The sequence below is a fragment of the Teleopsis dalmanni genome, chromosome 1 (genome assembly GCF_002237135.1).
Source record: "Teleopsis dalmanni isolate 2A chromosome 1, ASM223713v2, whole genome shotgun sequence".
NCBI lineage: Eukaryota > Metazoa > Arthropoda > Insecta > Diptera > Diopsidae > Teleopsis > Teleopsis dalmanni.
In genome coordinates, this window is record NC_051846.1 from 208,190,474 (window position 1) to 208,209,489 (window position 19,016).

General features: G+C 29.1%; 1 long non-coding RNA gene across 1 annotated transcript; it reads left to right on the forward strand.

The window, feature by feature from the left end:
* The first annotated feature begins 778 nt into the window (after positions 1 to 778).
* Positions 779 to 18,512, forward strand: LOC119675200. The gene is made up of 2 exons (XR_005252221.1): positions 779 to 853; positions 18,169 to 18,512. It is a non-coding gene; the product is annotated as an uncharacterized LOC119675200 (long non-coding RNA).
* The last annotated feature ends 504 nt before the right edge of the window (positions 18,513 to 19,016 follow it).

Sequence of the window (19,016 nt, forward strand, 5' to 3'; positions counted from 1 at the left end):
GGTTTGTCTAAGCAATGACACAGCTTGTCCATTACTATCTAACTATCATTTGTGACTGTTTTTGAGCTTCGAATCTGCTGCTGTTTTTGACTGATTGTCAGCCGCATCGCTAGGTTCACACTTGATACCCCAAAATTACTAACATGAGAGAAATATCATAGTATTGGACATCATAAAATCGGATTATATAAAAACAATTTTGACCTACATTAACAAATATATTTCATTAATTTAATTTAGATAAGAATTAAGTCCAATTTTTTTCTTTTGCCAATATTTACATTGGGAAGTCACAGTTAATTGTAATTTGCAAGTTACCGCTTGGGACACCCTGTTTAAGATGATCAATTTTCTCACTGTCGTGACTCGTCGGCGCAGTTGCAAACAAAGCTTTGAGAAGGAAGGTTCGTTCATGTTTTGTGCGGAGTTTTTTCACGAAGTTCACTTTAAAGTTGTGTCAATTTTTCAATTAGCAACTTTTGCTATCAATAACCAATCGAAAGTGTTTTGGCATATTTGTAGAAAAAAGTTTTTAATTTGAAATGTTTAAAATGCACATAAATTGGTGGTTTTTTAATTAATTTTAACCTTGCGATGCACTAAAGCATGGTTTCAGTTCAAAAACTACTATAAATGAGGTGTTTTATTTGAGTTGCTAATTCGTTCAAATAAAATTATTTTTACTAGGTTAAAGACATTAAAACTTTATGTTATGAAAAATTGTTAAATAAATAATAAATATATACATATGAATGTGTAATATCTTTTTATGGTTCAAGAATAATTTAGAAGATAATAAGAAAGATTTATTTTGGGAGAAATATTTTAGTTAAATGTGAAATAGAAACTGAAAGTGAGTATTCATTCAAGATGTTTAATTCAAAATATTTTTTTATTATAATCTCAATATATAGTTGTTAATTTCTTATACGATTTATTGCCATTTTTGTTTTGCCAGTGGAGTTGTGAAATTTGGAATTCGTTTTTGCTTGATTTATGCACTCATAAAAAATGAACCATAAAAACTAAGAAAAACGTGGTTAAAATGAACCAAAACATTGCAGATTGACGTGCTTAAGCAAGTTCGTCTCTTAAGTCTTTCGTTGATGCAAGGCATTTGCGTATAGAAATTTACAATGTTTCTGTTTTCTGTTTTCTGTTTTTTGTTTTTTGTTTTTTCTTTTCTGTTTTGTTTTCATATTAAGTTTAGTGATCCCTACGCTACTCCTAAAAGGTCGCATATGTGTTTCTTTCGTAGGTTGTAACGAAATAGGTTAGTCAATTGCCTTGAGTAAGCCAACTGACTGATTGGTGTCTTATATATATTTATAATCAGTGTCTTAGTCAATAACTTTCGAAATTATCTTCCATAATATGCATTGGTGGTGTGGAAGCCATGCAAATTTTAGACTTACCACCCAATGACATTGACACTATATAAAAAAAAAAATAAATTTTTGTGAAATATTTTAAACAGTTTTTAATAATATAATTAGATAGCAAATCAATGCCAACAGGGATTTAAGCCATTCAATAGAAATATAAACATTTTTATTAATTTAAAAAGAAATATTTTTATTTATTAAATCTATAAAAACAAATATATATATACCTAAAAAAATAAAATCATTGATTATTAAAAAGTTATTTCTTTACGTTAGGACCAATTTAGAAGAGGAAACAGTAACAGAGATGGTAGCATTTAAAGACGTTAAATCCAAAAAAGGGTTTGATGTGATTTTGATAGGTTTCACAATTCTTTACTGACAGTGACGTATTAAACTTTTATACAGAAAGTTTACAATTGATTTTAATTGATAAACTCGGTTCAGTTAAAATGATATTCTTTTGGTTTTCTTAATTTCATTGACCCATTGTGCTACCGTTTAAAAGGATTTAAGGATTTAAGATTATCTGAAACCCTTAACAAACCTCTTATGAAAATGATTTTATAGTTTAGAGAGATTCTCTAAAAATCCTTAATATTTTCAAGGAGTTTAATATTTTAAACCTCTAATAAAAATGTTTTATAGTTGAGAGAGATTCTCTAGAAATCCTTAATAAGTTCAAGGGGTTAATTATTTAAAACCTCTTATAAAAATGGTTTTAAAGTTGAGAGAGATTCTCTACAAATCCTTAATATGTTAAAATATATTAAAAAATGTTACAGTTTTAGTATGTCAAAAACTCTATAGTGAATTTAATCAATTAAAATATGAATTCTTGTCGGTTAAGCAATTTTAACTATTATGGCCCCTAATAGTTAAATGGTATATGACAGTAGTAGTGTGTGTTGGATGAGATGCGGCTCACGTAGGCTTTTAAAAGTGTACCCAATTATAACAAATGTTAGTTATTTTGAGTAATGTGTGGTAACCCTTAGACCGGCTATCTAATTAAATCAACTGAAAGACTAGATAGCGTACCTTTAGCAATCAACTATTATGCTTCGTAATACTTCAATGGTAAATGGTAAACGCTATTAGGTATGGAAGCTCAACATGGTTCACTTAGACTATCAAAGGTAAAACTATGGACTATGGAGACTATACCAGAAAAACTTTGTTTGGCTTTTAGTTGAACCGACAAAACTACCACGTTGCTTTAATAAAATTAGTAATACCTTAAATTTATATGCCTTTTGGCAAGTAGTAGCAGAGCAGATTAGTGACAATTGCCTTTTCATGTTTTGTCTGCTATGTTGACAGTAATTGATCGGAATTCTTAAACTGGTAGAATGCCTAATTATTAGATTATGTGTTATTAGTATAGTGAGTGTATGATACAGTGGGATGTTCTATCGTATTTGCAATCTTTATGGTCTTCATGCTACCTTAATCAATCCTTTTAAAGTATTCTGCTTATATAAACGCAGCACCAGGTATGCTGACATCTATTGAAATGTATTTTATAGCAAGTCGTGTACCCGTCTAGCTAGTACTAGTCACATCTACCTTCGACATGTACAGTCTCTTTGACCCTATACATATTTTGGGTTAACTCATGAGAGCAGTTATGTGTTATTCAAAGGTATACGACAATTTACAGGAAACTTATATGTTGTAAAAATACGGCTTTGAAAATTTTGGTCACTGCGACTGGATATGTGCATATGTATTTCTGTCAAATATTTCATTGTGGAGAAGCTATTTAATTGTGGAATGGAAATCAATAACTTCAATAGCAAAAGAGTTTAGAGTTCATTAACAAAAATGAGCATTTTTCTGTACAAAGTTACTTATAAGCATAATGTATCTAAGTATAAATAATTAATTGTAATTTTAATAATTGTCAAAATTAAAAAGTTCTCTGCTTACATTCCTCAGCATCTTGATGGCACAGTGCTAACCCATTAAAGTAAAAGTAAAGTTTGATTTCAAAAATAGTTAGCTTAAAGTAGAAATTTGTATGAGTAGATAAATAATTATGAATGAATGTATAATCTATGAGATAAAATATGTTTAATTCATTATTTCTTTAAAATTATATTTCTAAAAGATAAGAGGATGAAACTTGTACTTGAACTTGTAAAGTGAAAAGGAAATGACTACAAGTTTATGTACACTCAAGTTTTCACAAAAACATAATATTATAATAAAATTATATTAACACTTTCATATATCTATGTATTAATTATAGAAATAAAGAAAACTATGATTACAAGTATCTCATAATTCTTATAACTTTGAATATAGTCGAATATGTTCAAACAATACAAAGTTCACAATACGTCAAATATTTCTTTGAAGAAACTTTTACCGGATATGGAACGAGTAACCTAAAGACAATGTTGCACCAAAAATAGAAACAAAAATCAACAACACGTTCAGCGGCAGCAATTGTTGCTCATTGCAGGCCAAACACTCGAATTATCAGTCGGAAAAGTAAATTCACTTCAGGTGACTGAAAGCAACTTTTGTTGACGTAACTTCGGCGGCAAAACACTTAACTTTATTTCCAATGCAGTTGAATTTTTTTTTGATTCATAAAATTTATTTTTTTGAGTTTATTTGTTAAATTTTTACATCACCGAAAAACTTCCTTCATAAAACTTTTATTCGTAAAAACCTAATTATTATAAGTAAATTTACTTTCCTTCATTTTGTTACATATACACTAAATCCGGATTAGATAATAAGAAATATACAAATCCTTTATTGGACATGAATTACCGGATGAATGAATCTTTAACTAATGAAAAACTTAACTTTTAATGATTCGTTATTGTTTAGTTAAAACATAGTTTAATATGGTAGTTAGTTGTAGTGGATGGAGAAACGCATCCTCCCCAATTAGCTAAGAAAGCCGTTTTGAGTCCATAAATTCCCATAATAGTGGGTAGTAGAGAGAATGTCAAACTAGAACCAGCCAGAGGCAGTTATAAGGGAAGAATCTGGCTATTGCTAGATAGCTTATTAACTAATTAGATATCGCCAAGTGTTTTGAAGAAGGGGATCTCCAGAAACTTAAGCCTAGTTTTGGCCAAGCCTAGACGTAGACACATCAGGTGTTCTGGCGTCCTTTTTTTCCAGGTATGAGGGACACGCATTGCAGGTTATATTACAGGGTAGGCCAATCCTAGCTCTATGTAAAGACAGATATTAAACTAGATACCTCTGAATTGCTTTTCTTTTAATATGACAGTTATCTAAAATGAATCTTTTCCTTAAGGCTAATAAGTTTTTGAAGTCGTAATGCAATAAAAGTATATTACTTCTCTTAAGAAAAGTAATATGTGTGCACCCTTTATCTGTAAAAGTTATATTCTAAGTTAAGTTATACTGGCGTCGTATGCAGTTTATCATACATGTACCTTAGCTCGATAAACAGTAGTCATAAATTAAGAGTCCACACGTCTGTATCAACATTTAACTGCTAGTTGATTTTTCGGTTTGTTGAATACGTCACATAGCTCCCTTTAGAGTTCCTTGAATCATAGAGATTCATAGCGCACTCTACTTAGCTATCTTCGTATTTTGTTGGCATATTCGACTGCTGGTTGATTATTCAATTTACTGCCACATAGTTCCCTTTATAGTTCGAAGATCGTTTAATAGCGCAGTCTATTTGGTTCTTTATGATATTTTGGTATTTCGTTAGGTTAGGCAAAATTCTTCTGGACTTGCTATTTCCAAAATCTCATTTTTAGTGGTGGGTATTTCAAGCCATTCCTATCTGTAGGTGGTCGCATCACTTTCAATCCTGAGGTACACACTGATGTTACGCTAATAATACAATTATTAACTTGAGGACTCTACGCTGTAATCTCATTTTATTGTATTCCATTCTTGTAGTTAGAGTGATGCTTAGAGCCTAATTTTGTGTCGGAAGCTGGTAGTACGGTTCTTGTCACTTGATCTTTTCACGGAAGACTTGAAAGTCCCCTTACGGCATTTTTCACCAGCAGTTAAAGGACTATTTACCATATTGAGTTGGTTGCGAACTAAAGATCAAGTTCATAAAAGGTATGTTTTAGATATTCACACATACATTGGCATATATAAATAGATAAGGTGTAGGAAAATGATTTTATTTAATATGCTGGTGTCAGTCATAAATCTTTGGATAATTATTCATATATGTGGAGTGGTCAGTTCAGTTATAGTAAGATTTTAAGATTATCTTTTATGACATAATAATATTTTATTCATTCATTAAAATAATTTTCTTTGATTTATTTTTGGAAAGTAAAAGTTTTTGTTATTTGCAAGAAAATTCAAATAATTTTTACAAGTTACTTACACTGCCCTTTCTTTTTCTTGTCAGATACTGGAAAGTAACCCACTAACTGCATCCTTAAAAAGTACATTTTCGGGATGGACCTTGAGTACTGAATGTCAAATTAGCATGAAACTATGAAACTATAATACCTTTTATTAACTTTTTTCTTAAGAAAACAACACTCGGCATCCAGTGACATTCACAATGCCTTGCGTCTGCTGTGAATTGCAACTTTTTTGTGTTAATATTGACCCAATTACAGGGCGTTCACCATTAGTTAACTGAATTGCATTCTACGCTTGCAGCTTTGCAACATTGCAACTTTGCGCTCTGCGATTTCATCAATTCAAGTTTGTAGTCGTAAAATTTACGTTGGCAAACTGCTTCAAACAAATAAAAAATCTCAAATAACAAAAAGTATTTACACTTGCTTTGTTTTTTATAGGTTAAAACACCAAGTACGTAAAGAAACTGAAGTTGTTATGTTAACCCTTTAGTGACAAGTGTTGTTATTTTATAAAAGTTTACAATAAAAAACAAATATTCTCCTTCAACATTTACAAATGTTCACAAAAATTGTTTTGAATTAATAAAAATTCATTTGAGCTTAAATATTTTTATTTAATACAATAAGCACTTTATTTTGAAATAATAAAAATATATAGTTAATTTCTTATAAAAATATATTTAAACTGCAATTTCGAATCATTCTTCTTAAAAATAATTTATTTAAATAATAATTTATTTAAATCTTTCTTTTTGAACTTATTCATTTTTAAATAAATAGATAATTTTATTTTCTAATCAAGTTTCAGGCTTCACAAATAGAGATTATTATTATCATTATCACCAATGTTCTAGATCTTATCGTATATATTGATTTTTACTTGTAGTCTAATTAAAGTTTATAGTTTTTCATTGTCTCTAATTATATTGGTTATTTTTGGGTTAAGAATATTATATTATTTGGTAGACTGTGTGACAAAAATGAAGAATTCTTTTTCTTTTTAATTTTTTAATAATTTTGAATTCTATTAAGATTACTTATTTGAAATCTGTAACCAGCTTTTATCTTAAACATCACGGGTTAAAGATTATAAATCGAGGTTTAAAAGGTTTAACAAAAATTTTTTGTATTAATAGATACGAATTTTATATCTTACTAACTAACTAATTTTGCCCATACGTCAAAAGTTTTTTCATCCACTCTTTCAAATGTACTTTTCTAATATTATATAGGCATATTCTTACGATACTTACTTGGTATCGAAATTCAAGAACTTTTGTATAACAATTAAATAACAATAATAAATATACGAAATATTAAATAAGTCTTTACTTTTATTATAAAGACTTTATAACAATGGGGATCTTTGACACACTCTTAAAAGTGTATAGATATTGTGTTATCGTGTAACCTCATAATAACAAGAAGATATGCAGTCATCCATATGCTAATATACTAAACCTTATCTTGTTATATGTATCAGTAAGTGTTAATTTTACAAGTCCATCTATATATAGAAGTATCTCGACATCTCGAGATTAAACGATCTAGTTAAATTGCAATAATTGAAGTTGTTGCTAAAAAGACAGTGCTTAATGAAAGTAAGGTTAGGTCACCTAGTTGTCGATTGAGAACTAACTTAACTCTGCGTTCCTATTTAAAATCTGATTTTCATTTATTTATTTCGTTTACTTATTATTTAAGTTTTATTGGCAAAAACTAATTGGGAACCTACATTAGTTAATTTCAGAACTTAGAAACTTAGTACTACTGTGAATAATAAAAGCATTTAATCGCCTATCGGGTGACATAAGTCCATATATTATCAGTGGTTTTCTATTTTAAATTAAACTATATAGATAGATATTTTTTATTTTGATATAGAAGATTGTAGCGTTTTTTCTCTCAGATTAGTTTAGCTGTTTTGAGAATTTGAGAGTTCTCTGTTTCAGTCGAGTTCAGAGTATATAGTGATTATTCCTCGGTATTATTTAAATGAACACATTATGAATTTTATTTTGTTTTCAATTCGAGATATTTACGTATTTTCAAAAATCTAGTTACCATTTTACTTACTTACTTAGTTGATCATTACAGAAGTTGGTCGTCATTGGCTGGGTCCAATAGCCTCCTGTAGCTACCCAGATCAGTGGATTTTAAGAAGAATATAATATATACGAAATTAATATTGCAAAAATGAAATCTAAAGAATAAACCGAAGTAAAGCAACAATGCTGCACTTTAAACAGACGACATTGGTCTTTGTCACCTTTGAAAGCATCGAAGGCTAAAATCGGTCATTAAATATATTAAATCATTTTTATTAAACTTTGATTTTTCTTATGTTTTTTTTTCATATATATATATTATATAAAATTTTTTATATTCTTTATACTAAATAAGGTGCGAAATTATGTCAGAAAAGGTGAACTACTACGTCATAAACACTGTACAGAGTTAATGAATATTTAAGTAATTACAATTAATTAAAGATATTATGCTTACTTTATTGAACTCATAAGATTGTGAAGAACCATTTTTTTGTCTATTTTTTGAGTTTTGTTGCATTAACACCGAACGGACTACTTTTTTGCAATTTCGAGGCAGACATCTTATTGTAAAGTAATGGAATAATAAAAAATCAAAATAAGATTTTTTGTTTTAAATTTAAAACTGCCTTGAAATACTTTAAACACTTAAATATGGCATTTAATGTTGCTACTTGAGTTTTCATGCATTCAACGTAATTTAATTGAGATACTTTTTTTCTAGCCTTCCATCTGATCACAATGGCACACTTGCAGTATATGTTAATTGCAGTATAATGTGGGTTCTATCAAAAGTTTAAATTATGCATATTTCAATTAAATAGTTAAGAGTTGGAATTTATACTTTTAAGCTAAAGTTCAGACAAAAGTTGGAGAGCAGCTGGTGCACTCGAGCTTCAAATTGCTAAATAAATGTTTGTGGTGAATATTAGAAATAATAGGCGCGGTTAAATTAAACAATGTTAACTATTTGTAAGACTACTAAAAAAAAATTAAATATAATAAATTTTGTTTAAGATTCTCATAAAAAAAATTAAAAAAAAATATAAATATTATTATTAAAAAGTATTTACAAAAAATGTGTTGAAATTTTGGCCCCGTATAATTAATCGCTGGTATTCTTGAAACTCGGACTCCAAAAATTTGAATAATTTTTTTTTGTAATATTAAAATGAGTTGAAGTATTCAAACTTTCAATTCTGTTCATTATAAACTTCTTTAATAAATTCTTTAATGAATTTCAAAGTAGCATAAATGTTCCACGCCAATTATTTTTGCGCTGCCCTACTTTATCTCTCTTGAGTTTGAAACTTTGTATTGCGGCATTTTAATTTGAATTCAGCTCACGTGAGACGTTCTGTCAGTGCCTTTACTTGAAGCCTCTCAACAGGGCAACCCATTTCAGTCATTTCGGAAAAGTCTTTTTTATATGCATTCTTCTGCATTGTTCGGTACGACATTTAAATACTAATGCGAAAAAGATTCAAGCTTGATATGAACTATGCATATTGCATAGATACAGTTGGTTTCCCTAATTACTACGTTACGGTGCTACAAAAACAGAATAAAATTTAAGTCAAAAAAGATTAATGATATCTTATGCGAATTTGCAGTCTTTCAGTTCAGTTCCATAACATTTGGCATAAATGGTTGATGGTTGGGTATTATTTACTCTTTATGTAAAGTCATTATATATTTCTTATATTTTTTACACATATATATATGTATATAGATATGTAAGTTGTCGGTTTCTAAACTTTTGCCATTATTACAGGTAAATTAAATTCGTGGCACTATTTTTGGGGTTCCACCCTCTATAATTTTATATATTTCCTATAATATTTTATATTATATTTAACAAGGAGTACATATATTATATATGTAATAAGAAATAAATATATATACGAATTCGATAATTAATATATATATACTATGATATAGTCCATATTACAATTGTCGATATAGTATCCTTAAAAGGTATGACATAGGCATAGAAACTAAAATTATAGCAGGAGCTGATTTTGTATTATTTCTCTAGTTAATGCTTAAGTTTGTTTTGGACCTATTTTTTTCTTCTGGTTGTTGAAATAAAAAAGTGACAATGCAATCGCTTCTGTACTATTGAAGTAATGTTGATTGGTATCGATCGATCGATTAACAATTTTCCTGAATTATTTTCCTCGGTCTCGTTAGTAATATTTGAGAAACTTTCTAACGTAAGACGGAGTTCATAGTCAAATTTATTGGCATATTGTTTCTATATAGTTAAATAGTTATTTGAAATCAATAAAATAATAACAGAATGTTAAATCTGTTCAATAATAATTATAGTCAATTAATTCGTAACACAATTCGTCAGTTTTACACACGTTAGTTTCGGGTGAAGATTCAATATCTTTGGAATCCCCATTTTACTGACCTGACAGAGCTGTCATCCTGCAAAGTTAGGGTCTTGGTTAAGTTATAGACTTCTAAGTAGTTTAGTGTAAATTTATTACCATCCCAAATATATAATATACAAAAACCAAATATAAGATGGTCTTTGCCTTCCATCAAGGTTTTTTATTCTTTCAATATACAATTTTGATTATTCTTTGGTCTCAGGAAGTTACTGGTTGATTAACAGTTTTATAATTACTAACTCTGTCTTGTTAGTAGTTATAATGTGGAATACATTTATTTGCTATAGAGTTTGTGTAGTTTTCTTAGTAAAGTAGTTCACTTCTATCATTACTTGAATTCAATAATTTAATTAATCATTAAAGATTCTTCAGAAATAAAGCATTTATGCGCCATTGTCATTAATTTTTTGTTTAATAATGAACTTAATTTGCAACTATTTAACGATTTTAATCTCTTAACACTAGCGTTAATTAGTTGAGGGTTTCTAAAAAAAGTGAAAATATTTAACAATTTCAAGTGTGAAACTGTCTTTTCATTATATGAATATTTTATTTTTATTTTGTTGAGTTTAATTAGAGTAACTTTTTTTGACTTTTCACCCGAAAGCATAACGAATGCGACTTCATAAATCTTCACAGATTAAAATTCTTTCTTCATTCTTGAGAAAACATAAACAAAAGAAACCGTACGCTTTGAAGCTTGTCGTAGACCAAAAACAATGGAGCTAGCTGTCTGAAAGCTGATGGATGGTACTTTTTATTTCCTTTGTTGTTTTTGTTTTTGTGTCTTGTTTCTAAGAAAATTTTCTGCAATTGTCGTTTACTTATTAAGCGTCTGTGGAAGTTATTAACCCAAATTCGGTAAAAATTAATACCAGAAATAAATATGCGAAGTGTTGCAAAAGTCTCTTAAAGAACCATTGTTTTTCTAATAAAGTAAAACTGTGTTAATTATTGTTGTAATTTATTTGTACAGATATCCGTGCAATTATTTTAATAATTTAAATTAACCGTAAATTGGCGCTATTTGCTGTGTTTCGAAATCCAAAGTAATGAAACCGAAGCGACTGAAAGCACAAATGATCAGAAAAATCATTTGAACAGTTAAGCGCATAAAACTTTGTAGCCAAAGGAAACAAGCGATTTGTATTAATTTAATAACAATTTTAAATAATATAAAAAATAACAAAATTTTGTAAATTTTTGCTTAATTACACCAGTGCAAATAAATAAAAATCAAAAGATTTAAGCAACAAAATTCGCCGATTTACTATGCAACGCAGGCGACGATTGGTTAACTCGGCACAATGCGCGGCGATTTCATGCTAAGCGTCCATGAAGAGTGTCAACTAGAAGACTTCGATTTAGTGTTGCGAAGTGACGTTGTGTAAATCAGTGATTTATTTGTTGTTTATTTATTTATTTTTTTTTGTGTAAAATGTACGGTGAAGTAATTAGCGAGTGTACTTGCACGCATGAAACAGAACCAATAAAACAAAGACCACAAAGCAAAGCACAAACAATGCGGCGAAACGCGGGCGTACAAATAAAACCATTTTGTTTTTGGCATACAGTGTCAATGTGCCAATTTGCCCAACAGCCAATCACCAAATTTGTGCTGCCACTAAATTTACTATTAAAGCTTGGAAATTAGCAATAATTTTCCAAATTTTTTAATCTGGCCAGACTTGTGTACATGCGAATCGCATGTCTGAAGAGTAGTGTTCGTTTGGCACAGAGCCGAAATCTTCGAAGCGTTAATTGGTTGCGTTTGCAGGCGTCACACTTGACTAAAAAATTTGCTAAAATTATTTCCTTTTCTTAAGATTTTATTAGGAAAAGGAAACTGCAACAAAGCTTCGGTTTTTGCGGAACCTTACAGGTTTGCGTGCTTCTGCCTTTGATTGTTGAATGTTCACATTTGGAAGCATAAATGAATTAGCAATGAAAACTTTTCAACAACATTGCAGCTATAATAATTAACTCACTAATTACACAGTACTTAATTTTCCTTGTTGTTGTTGATGTTTACTTCAACAAATATACAAGTATGTAAATAGATAAATAGGTAATCTTCACAGAAGTCGGTTAAAAGGTTAAGTGAGGTATGCGACTTAATTCATAATTGAAGTCATCAATATTATATCTAGTAAATATAAAAAAGGTGTATATATAAAAAATAAATAATAATAAAATAATAAAGTAAAACAATAATAAATAAAATATAAGTGAAAATTATATACTTTTCAGCAAATAATACTCGTGTAAATACACTTACTAACATCGTCAAAAAGTGTTTGAAACATAGTCTAGCCTTGCAAATACATAACTTAAAGAAATAATATCCTAAATCCAACGCATAGGTTATTTAAAAACATTTCTGCTTAAGTCTTACTTTTGAGTATGTAGTAAAATTTAAAATAAATTTGTTCCAAATAATGAAATTCATTTCTCCTGCAATAAGACTTTTCTTATGACCCCGTTTTTTTCTTTTTGTGGGTGAGTTTAATTTAAAGTGCGAGTAAATGATTTTGTTTACAGTATGACATTTAGTTATTTTTTTTGTGCTGATTAATTGCTGAATTGTTACAGTCCAGATAATATAAATTAATAATTTTTCTTAAATAGAGAATTAAATATCTCGTTCATAAATACTAGTAGTAGTTTTTGGTTAACTTGGTATCTTGATTTTCCTTCCCTTCTTGTGGGTTTCATTTAAGGGTCATATAGTCGGTTTCTCAGGCATGCGAAGAGTGTGATGATAAGTAATTTTTTTGGGCTGATTGGTTGTTAATCCGTTACAATCTACTTTGGCACATTTTGCTTGACTGATGTTATTTGTGCTTAAATAGTAGTCCGGCGGTTATATATGAAGATCAGGTAATTGCTAAATTATTTTATAGCCTCCACTCCTAACTCTTCTGTTCCATACTGGAAGATGCAATATCTATGGCTGGAATAAACAATAGTGGTTACATGGTACATTCCTTAGAGCCTTATTATGGTAAACTTGGCATGTAATGCTTTCATTGTACTTCATATAATATTAATGATTTTTGCTGGGATATCTTTTGTTTTAAGAATTCATATATAAAACCACGTCAAACATGTTTTCAAATTTGACGACAATAAGATAGATAGCCGCTTTCAGCTAAGATGTTGATATGACTGACTTGGTTAGAAAGTTAGTACATATTACTTTAATATTATTGTCAATATTAGTTGAGTTAAAATTTGCTTAACTATATTATTGATAATAACAATAAACTTCTTCAATTAGTACACGTCTTTTCTGTTTAAAACTTTTTAATATTCTTTCATTCTTTCCTTTCTGGCATACGAAAGCTTTATGTTAAAATCGTATAAATTCGCCTTCTATTCAGATAATGCCAAAATCTGAAGCATTATGTTAAAATCGTATAAACTCGCTTTGTATTTAGATAATACCAAAATCTGAAGCGTTATGTTAAAACCGTATAAATTCGCCTTGTATTCAGATAATGTCAAAATCTTTGTAACTAAACTGATCTTCAATACAAAAGTATTTGAAATTCATATTCGTCGAGAAGTAAATATTAAATAAAACATGCATAAAACATTGACATAAATCAATGTTTATTATTATTGATTTTACTATTTATTAAGTAATTCACTTAGCACTTCAGCGATTCAATTGCGAAGATCACGCAATCTCTTAGAGGCCAACGATTGCAGCATCTGATTTATTTATCTGCAAATATAAATAAATTTGTAAATTATTATTCTAAATCTCAAAACCAATAAATTATCAGTTATTAGCACATAAATAAATATTGCCATAAGGTATTTTGGTATTTTGGATTTCTTTTTACGACCAACTTTAGCTGCGTCCCCCAAAGGTGCTGTAAAAATTTTGCAACACCTTTTACTCGTAAAAATCGCAATTTTCAGTAATTTAATATTATTTCTCTATAATTTTTAGTTTTTAATGTGTTTTAGTAGAAAAAGTAGGCCATAATTATTTGAATTAGGGTTCTCTGCTTAGCATTTCAATTGAAGACATAAAACGAATTTTAAAACCAAAGTTTAAAGAAAAGAAAAGTTTGCCTTTAAGTTTATCTTTCACAGCATCTTTCAGTGTTTTTTGTGTAGATTTGGTATTTCGAAGATTTCACAAGAAATCAGTTTGAAGTATCTTTCTGTAGTTTCTGTCACGTTTTCCTAAGTAACCAAATTGTAATTGTAGCTGTTGATTTCTTTTGTAATTTATTTTATGGTTTGAGTTTTAGCCTCTAATGTAATTTTTCTCCCCATAAGCAATTTAATCGCTCTACCGAAACCACAAACAAACTGCTTCGGACAAGTAATATATAAAAACTGTGTCAATTTCAATTTCAAATTCAAACTCAGTTTCAGTTTCAGTACTTTTAAGCGGAAAACCAAAAAAATTAGAAATGCAATCTTTAATACAACATCTAATCTCGAACCCTAAATCATTTATTACAACGATTGAGAGATGAGCGCAATATCAACGATATTGCCTTGCAGTAGATAGTTTTCCATTGAAAAATTAATACTAATCAACTTGAATAAACTTAAATATAATGTTTAAGTACAAGTGGTTAAAATAAAAATTTTTTTTAAATATTTTTAAGTGTTCATATTGTATTTTAACACTCTTACACTTTCCAATTTAATAGGTCACAATTCTACTTAAAACTTTAAGATATTTTAAAAACTAAAAAATCATAGAAAATAAGTTTGAGATTTAAATCTTGAGTTAAAAAAAAGAACAAAGTGCTTTAAGACATCAATTGATAGATAACTGTGAATGATGGAACTGCATGGTATTGGAACAGCATTTCCGTCTAACTTTGCATTGAGAATTATTGCTTCAATAACCTGGTTCCATTACAAAATTCAAATGGTATATATTTGGCTCCTCTATATACCTATGCAGATCTACACAGCGGTTTAGGAGTCCACTTGGTATGAGAAAAAGTACTCTCTACATACAGGCATATGTAATAAATAGGTCAGGTTAGGTTAGGTTCGCACGTTGTGATACCAGGATGAGACATTGCACGTCCTCAATTTATACATATATGCATGTATAATAAATATATGTATATAGAACAGGCCCACGTTAGGTTAGGTCGAAAGTCGATAGTTTTGTGTATCAAAGCTCATTTGAGTATAGAGAATGACCCGCTGCTATAACTCAAATATAGAAGTCAGAAATACCATCCAGCACACCATCTATATACAGCTTTGTTAGTTTGTTTAGAATTAGCCGTTAGAACTACCGCAATATTTTTATTTATTACGAAAACTGGATCCAAGGGTTCTTCTGGGACATATTAAAGACATATTCGGTTGGTGATTTACTTTTAATGTAATATTTATTTTCGATTAGTAAATTTGTATAACACATGAGATTAATGTATAATATTCGAAACTAATTTAGAAAACTCTAGATATTTAGCCAGAGTAGCAAGATTACCCTGAAATTAACAGTTGTTTTATATAACGAGAAATTAATTGTGATTTGGTTGTATTTATAAAATATATAAATATCTACTAACACATGTACAAAAATTTTAGAATACTCTAAAAATGTTCGATTGGGCAACAAAATTTGACAGATATAGCCTAATCTAGACTGAATTCAGATTCACCAATCGAAAACGCCATAATATTGTGCTTATATATTTAAAGAAGATCTCTGCCACAGGGATTTGCTTGGGTCACCCTAACGGTTCCAAAGGCTATAACACATTATATAGTATTCTATAGATATAATAGCGTATGCGATTCCAATCTTACACAATTTTTAATGGTTTATAGCACTAGTAATTCTATATAAATCTAATTTCATTTACCTCAAAACCGTAAGTGCACTTTTAAATTATTCTTACCATGCCATAGTACGTGCTGTTGGCTTTAGGAAAATATTTATGTATTTACTTAAAACAATAAAGTTTCTACAAGTGCATGTAAATAATCTACTGACTGTATTTCTTACGATTTGATGTGCCCATTAACAATTTTACAATTTTACAAGTTTACAAGTTTACTGTTTGGTTTGCTCTATACATTGTGTGACCTCAATGCTTTATCTTGTTTTGAGGTTAAAATTAAAGATTGTTGTATCTCAAGTAATAAAAGATACCAAAACAAATATCACCCAAAGCAACAACAAAAACAACATCAAATGTTGTCAACAATTATAATAATAAAAAATAAAAATAAAAAATAAAAAAAATAAAATTACAATATTAAATAAAAAATACCCATCTTCCAATGAAACTTCGTATTCACTCTTCTCTTTACTCTGTCTCCTCAGTTGAAACTTTTGTGTTGGATGTTTTCTGTTTTTTATTTGTTTTCTGCTCTGGTCGATGATTTTACCAGCTTTTCACTATCGTTTCAGATACTTTTTCAAATCTTCATATGTAGGAATAAACATCAAATGTTAACGAGCTTGAAGATTGCCGAAAAAGATAATGTTTAAGCTATAAATTCGACAATGAAGGTGACAAGTGCGACGACACAACAATTACAATTTTCAATTGTTAGATAAAATATTTGAAAAAAAAATTTAATATATTTAATATGCATTTAAAGATACAGATACATAATAACTAGTTTTTGTACAAATTTATTAGATAATTCGTTGATAATTTTTGAGATGTTTTTGTTAGTAATTTAATTTAAATTTTCTTTTTTTTAAATTAATATTAATTGATTGTTAATTTTTTAATTTAATTACTAAAATTAATTATCATTTCCTATCATTTTCTATAATGATAAACTTGTAAAGTTCAAATTTATATAATACCAAACTGGTCATATGTGCATACATAATGCGACGATACATAACACAGCAGATACCACATAATATGCCATCTAACATTGCGACGGTCAGTTGTGTGCTAATTAAATGTAACAATTTTCTTCCGGTTGCAAATGAAAATGAATCTGAACGATAACGATAACGAAACGTATGAACTTGAACGCAATTTTCATATACACAAGGCGCAAGGTAGTTTTGAAGAATAAACGCAGTGGAGTAGTTGAGGGGAACTGTCCAAATAGTACTTCTCTAAAGATTCGGCCATACTCAAATTATTATAAACTAAACTTTAGTTTATGTTGTTTAAAATATTCAGAGATATTTACAGGCAGACAGAGAGAGAGAGAGAGAGAGAGAGAGAGAGGTAGAAATAGATAGATATAGCGAGAGAGATAGAAAGCGAGAAAAAGATAAAGAGAGAGATAGATAGAGATAGCAAAAGAGATAGAGAGCGAGAAAAAGAAAAGGAGAGACAGAAAGAAAGATAAGTTGCAGAATTAAAATATTGAGGGTCTAAAAGGATCAAAGGGAAGTTAAATAAAATCGCAGGAATACACTATCAACATTCTTATTTTCTTTATTACTGTCAAAGGGACTCTATAAAGATTTCTATCAAAGTGTAATGCAGAAGAAAGAGAGTATAGTATGCCTAAGCAGGGGACCTCTACAAAGTTAACAGTCATTATTGAGTAAAAATACTGCAGATACTAATCAGTGTTTTATCAAAGATCACAAAAGAAAGGAAAGAGAAACAGTGAGAGAGAAAGAGAGAAATAGAGAGGGAGATATAGAGAAAGAGAGAAAGGGAGAGAGAAAGATAGGCAGGAAAAAGCGAGTGAGAAAAGGCAATACAATGCATTTGCTATATGTATGTAATGCAAACAATGCATTATATATCATATTTAAGTTAATCCCCATTTCAAAAACTCTATGAAAGCCCATGTTTTTCCATATTAGCTTTACATAATGTCTATGAAGAATTTTCTTTTCAACAGCTTTATTATATGTGATTATTTATATCTTTTAATTATTTTCAGTAATATATTTTGTTTTGTTTATGCTCCATGAATCAAAATATAAAAAAATCTTGTTTATTTTACCGGTTTTTTACTATGTAGTAAACTAAAATACATTTTTTTTTCTTTCTCATTGCAGCGGCAAAAACCAAAGCCACAAATCCAAGAGGCCAAGAGGCTCTTCTCACTGGCAGAAAAAGAAAATTCAAACAAGTTGACCGACAATTTAATTCCGAGTTCGTCTCTGACTCTGATTCGACTTACTTTTATTTAATTTGGTTAAAAAAATTCTAAGTAGAATGCAGTGAGAACGCGGACTGAATCCGAAACGTCAGCCAGTTGTCACATTTCGGTAATAATTTCGGTAAAAACTGTTGAATGAATTCGTCAACATAAAAATTAAGTGAAAGCACCTCAAAAGTTGGTAGACACCACCGACGCAGTTAAAAGCCACACAATTAAAACCAAAAAAAAAAAATAAAAACTTAAAAAAAAAAATAAATAATAATAAATAAAAAATAAAAATTGTGCTGAGCTGAGCTGGTGCCGCTTAGCGGTTCAAGTAAAAAGGCGGCTCGGTTCGCGATGTGAAAGTGAGTGCGCGCATATTCACAGCTTGACAATCCAGCGACGCGTTCAGTTTGACGAATAACGGCGCTGCGAGTGGATTTGAGGTATCAAAACGCGCTTCTGGCGAGTGTTTGAATTTATTTTGAAAATTTAATTCGTGCATTAAGTGAAAAAAAGAAATAATAAAAATTAATATTAATAAAAATTTTGCAAAATAAATATAATGTTGAACCATAAAAATATTATTATTAGGCAAGTGAAATAAAAAAAAGTTTCCAAAAAATTATGAGCAACAAAAATGTTATAAAGATTTTAGTAATTCATTATCAATAAAATGATGAATATACATGAATAATAACTTGGTAACCTTTCTGTTGTAAGTGAAAGTGAAATATTTTTTTTTTCTACGAAATATAA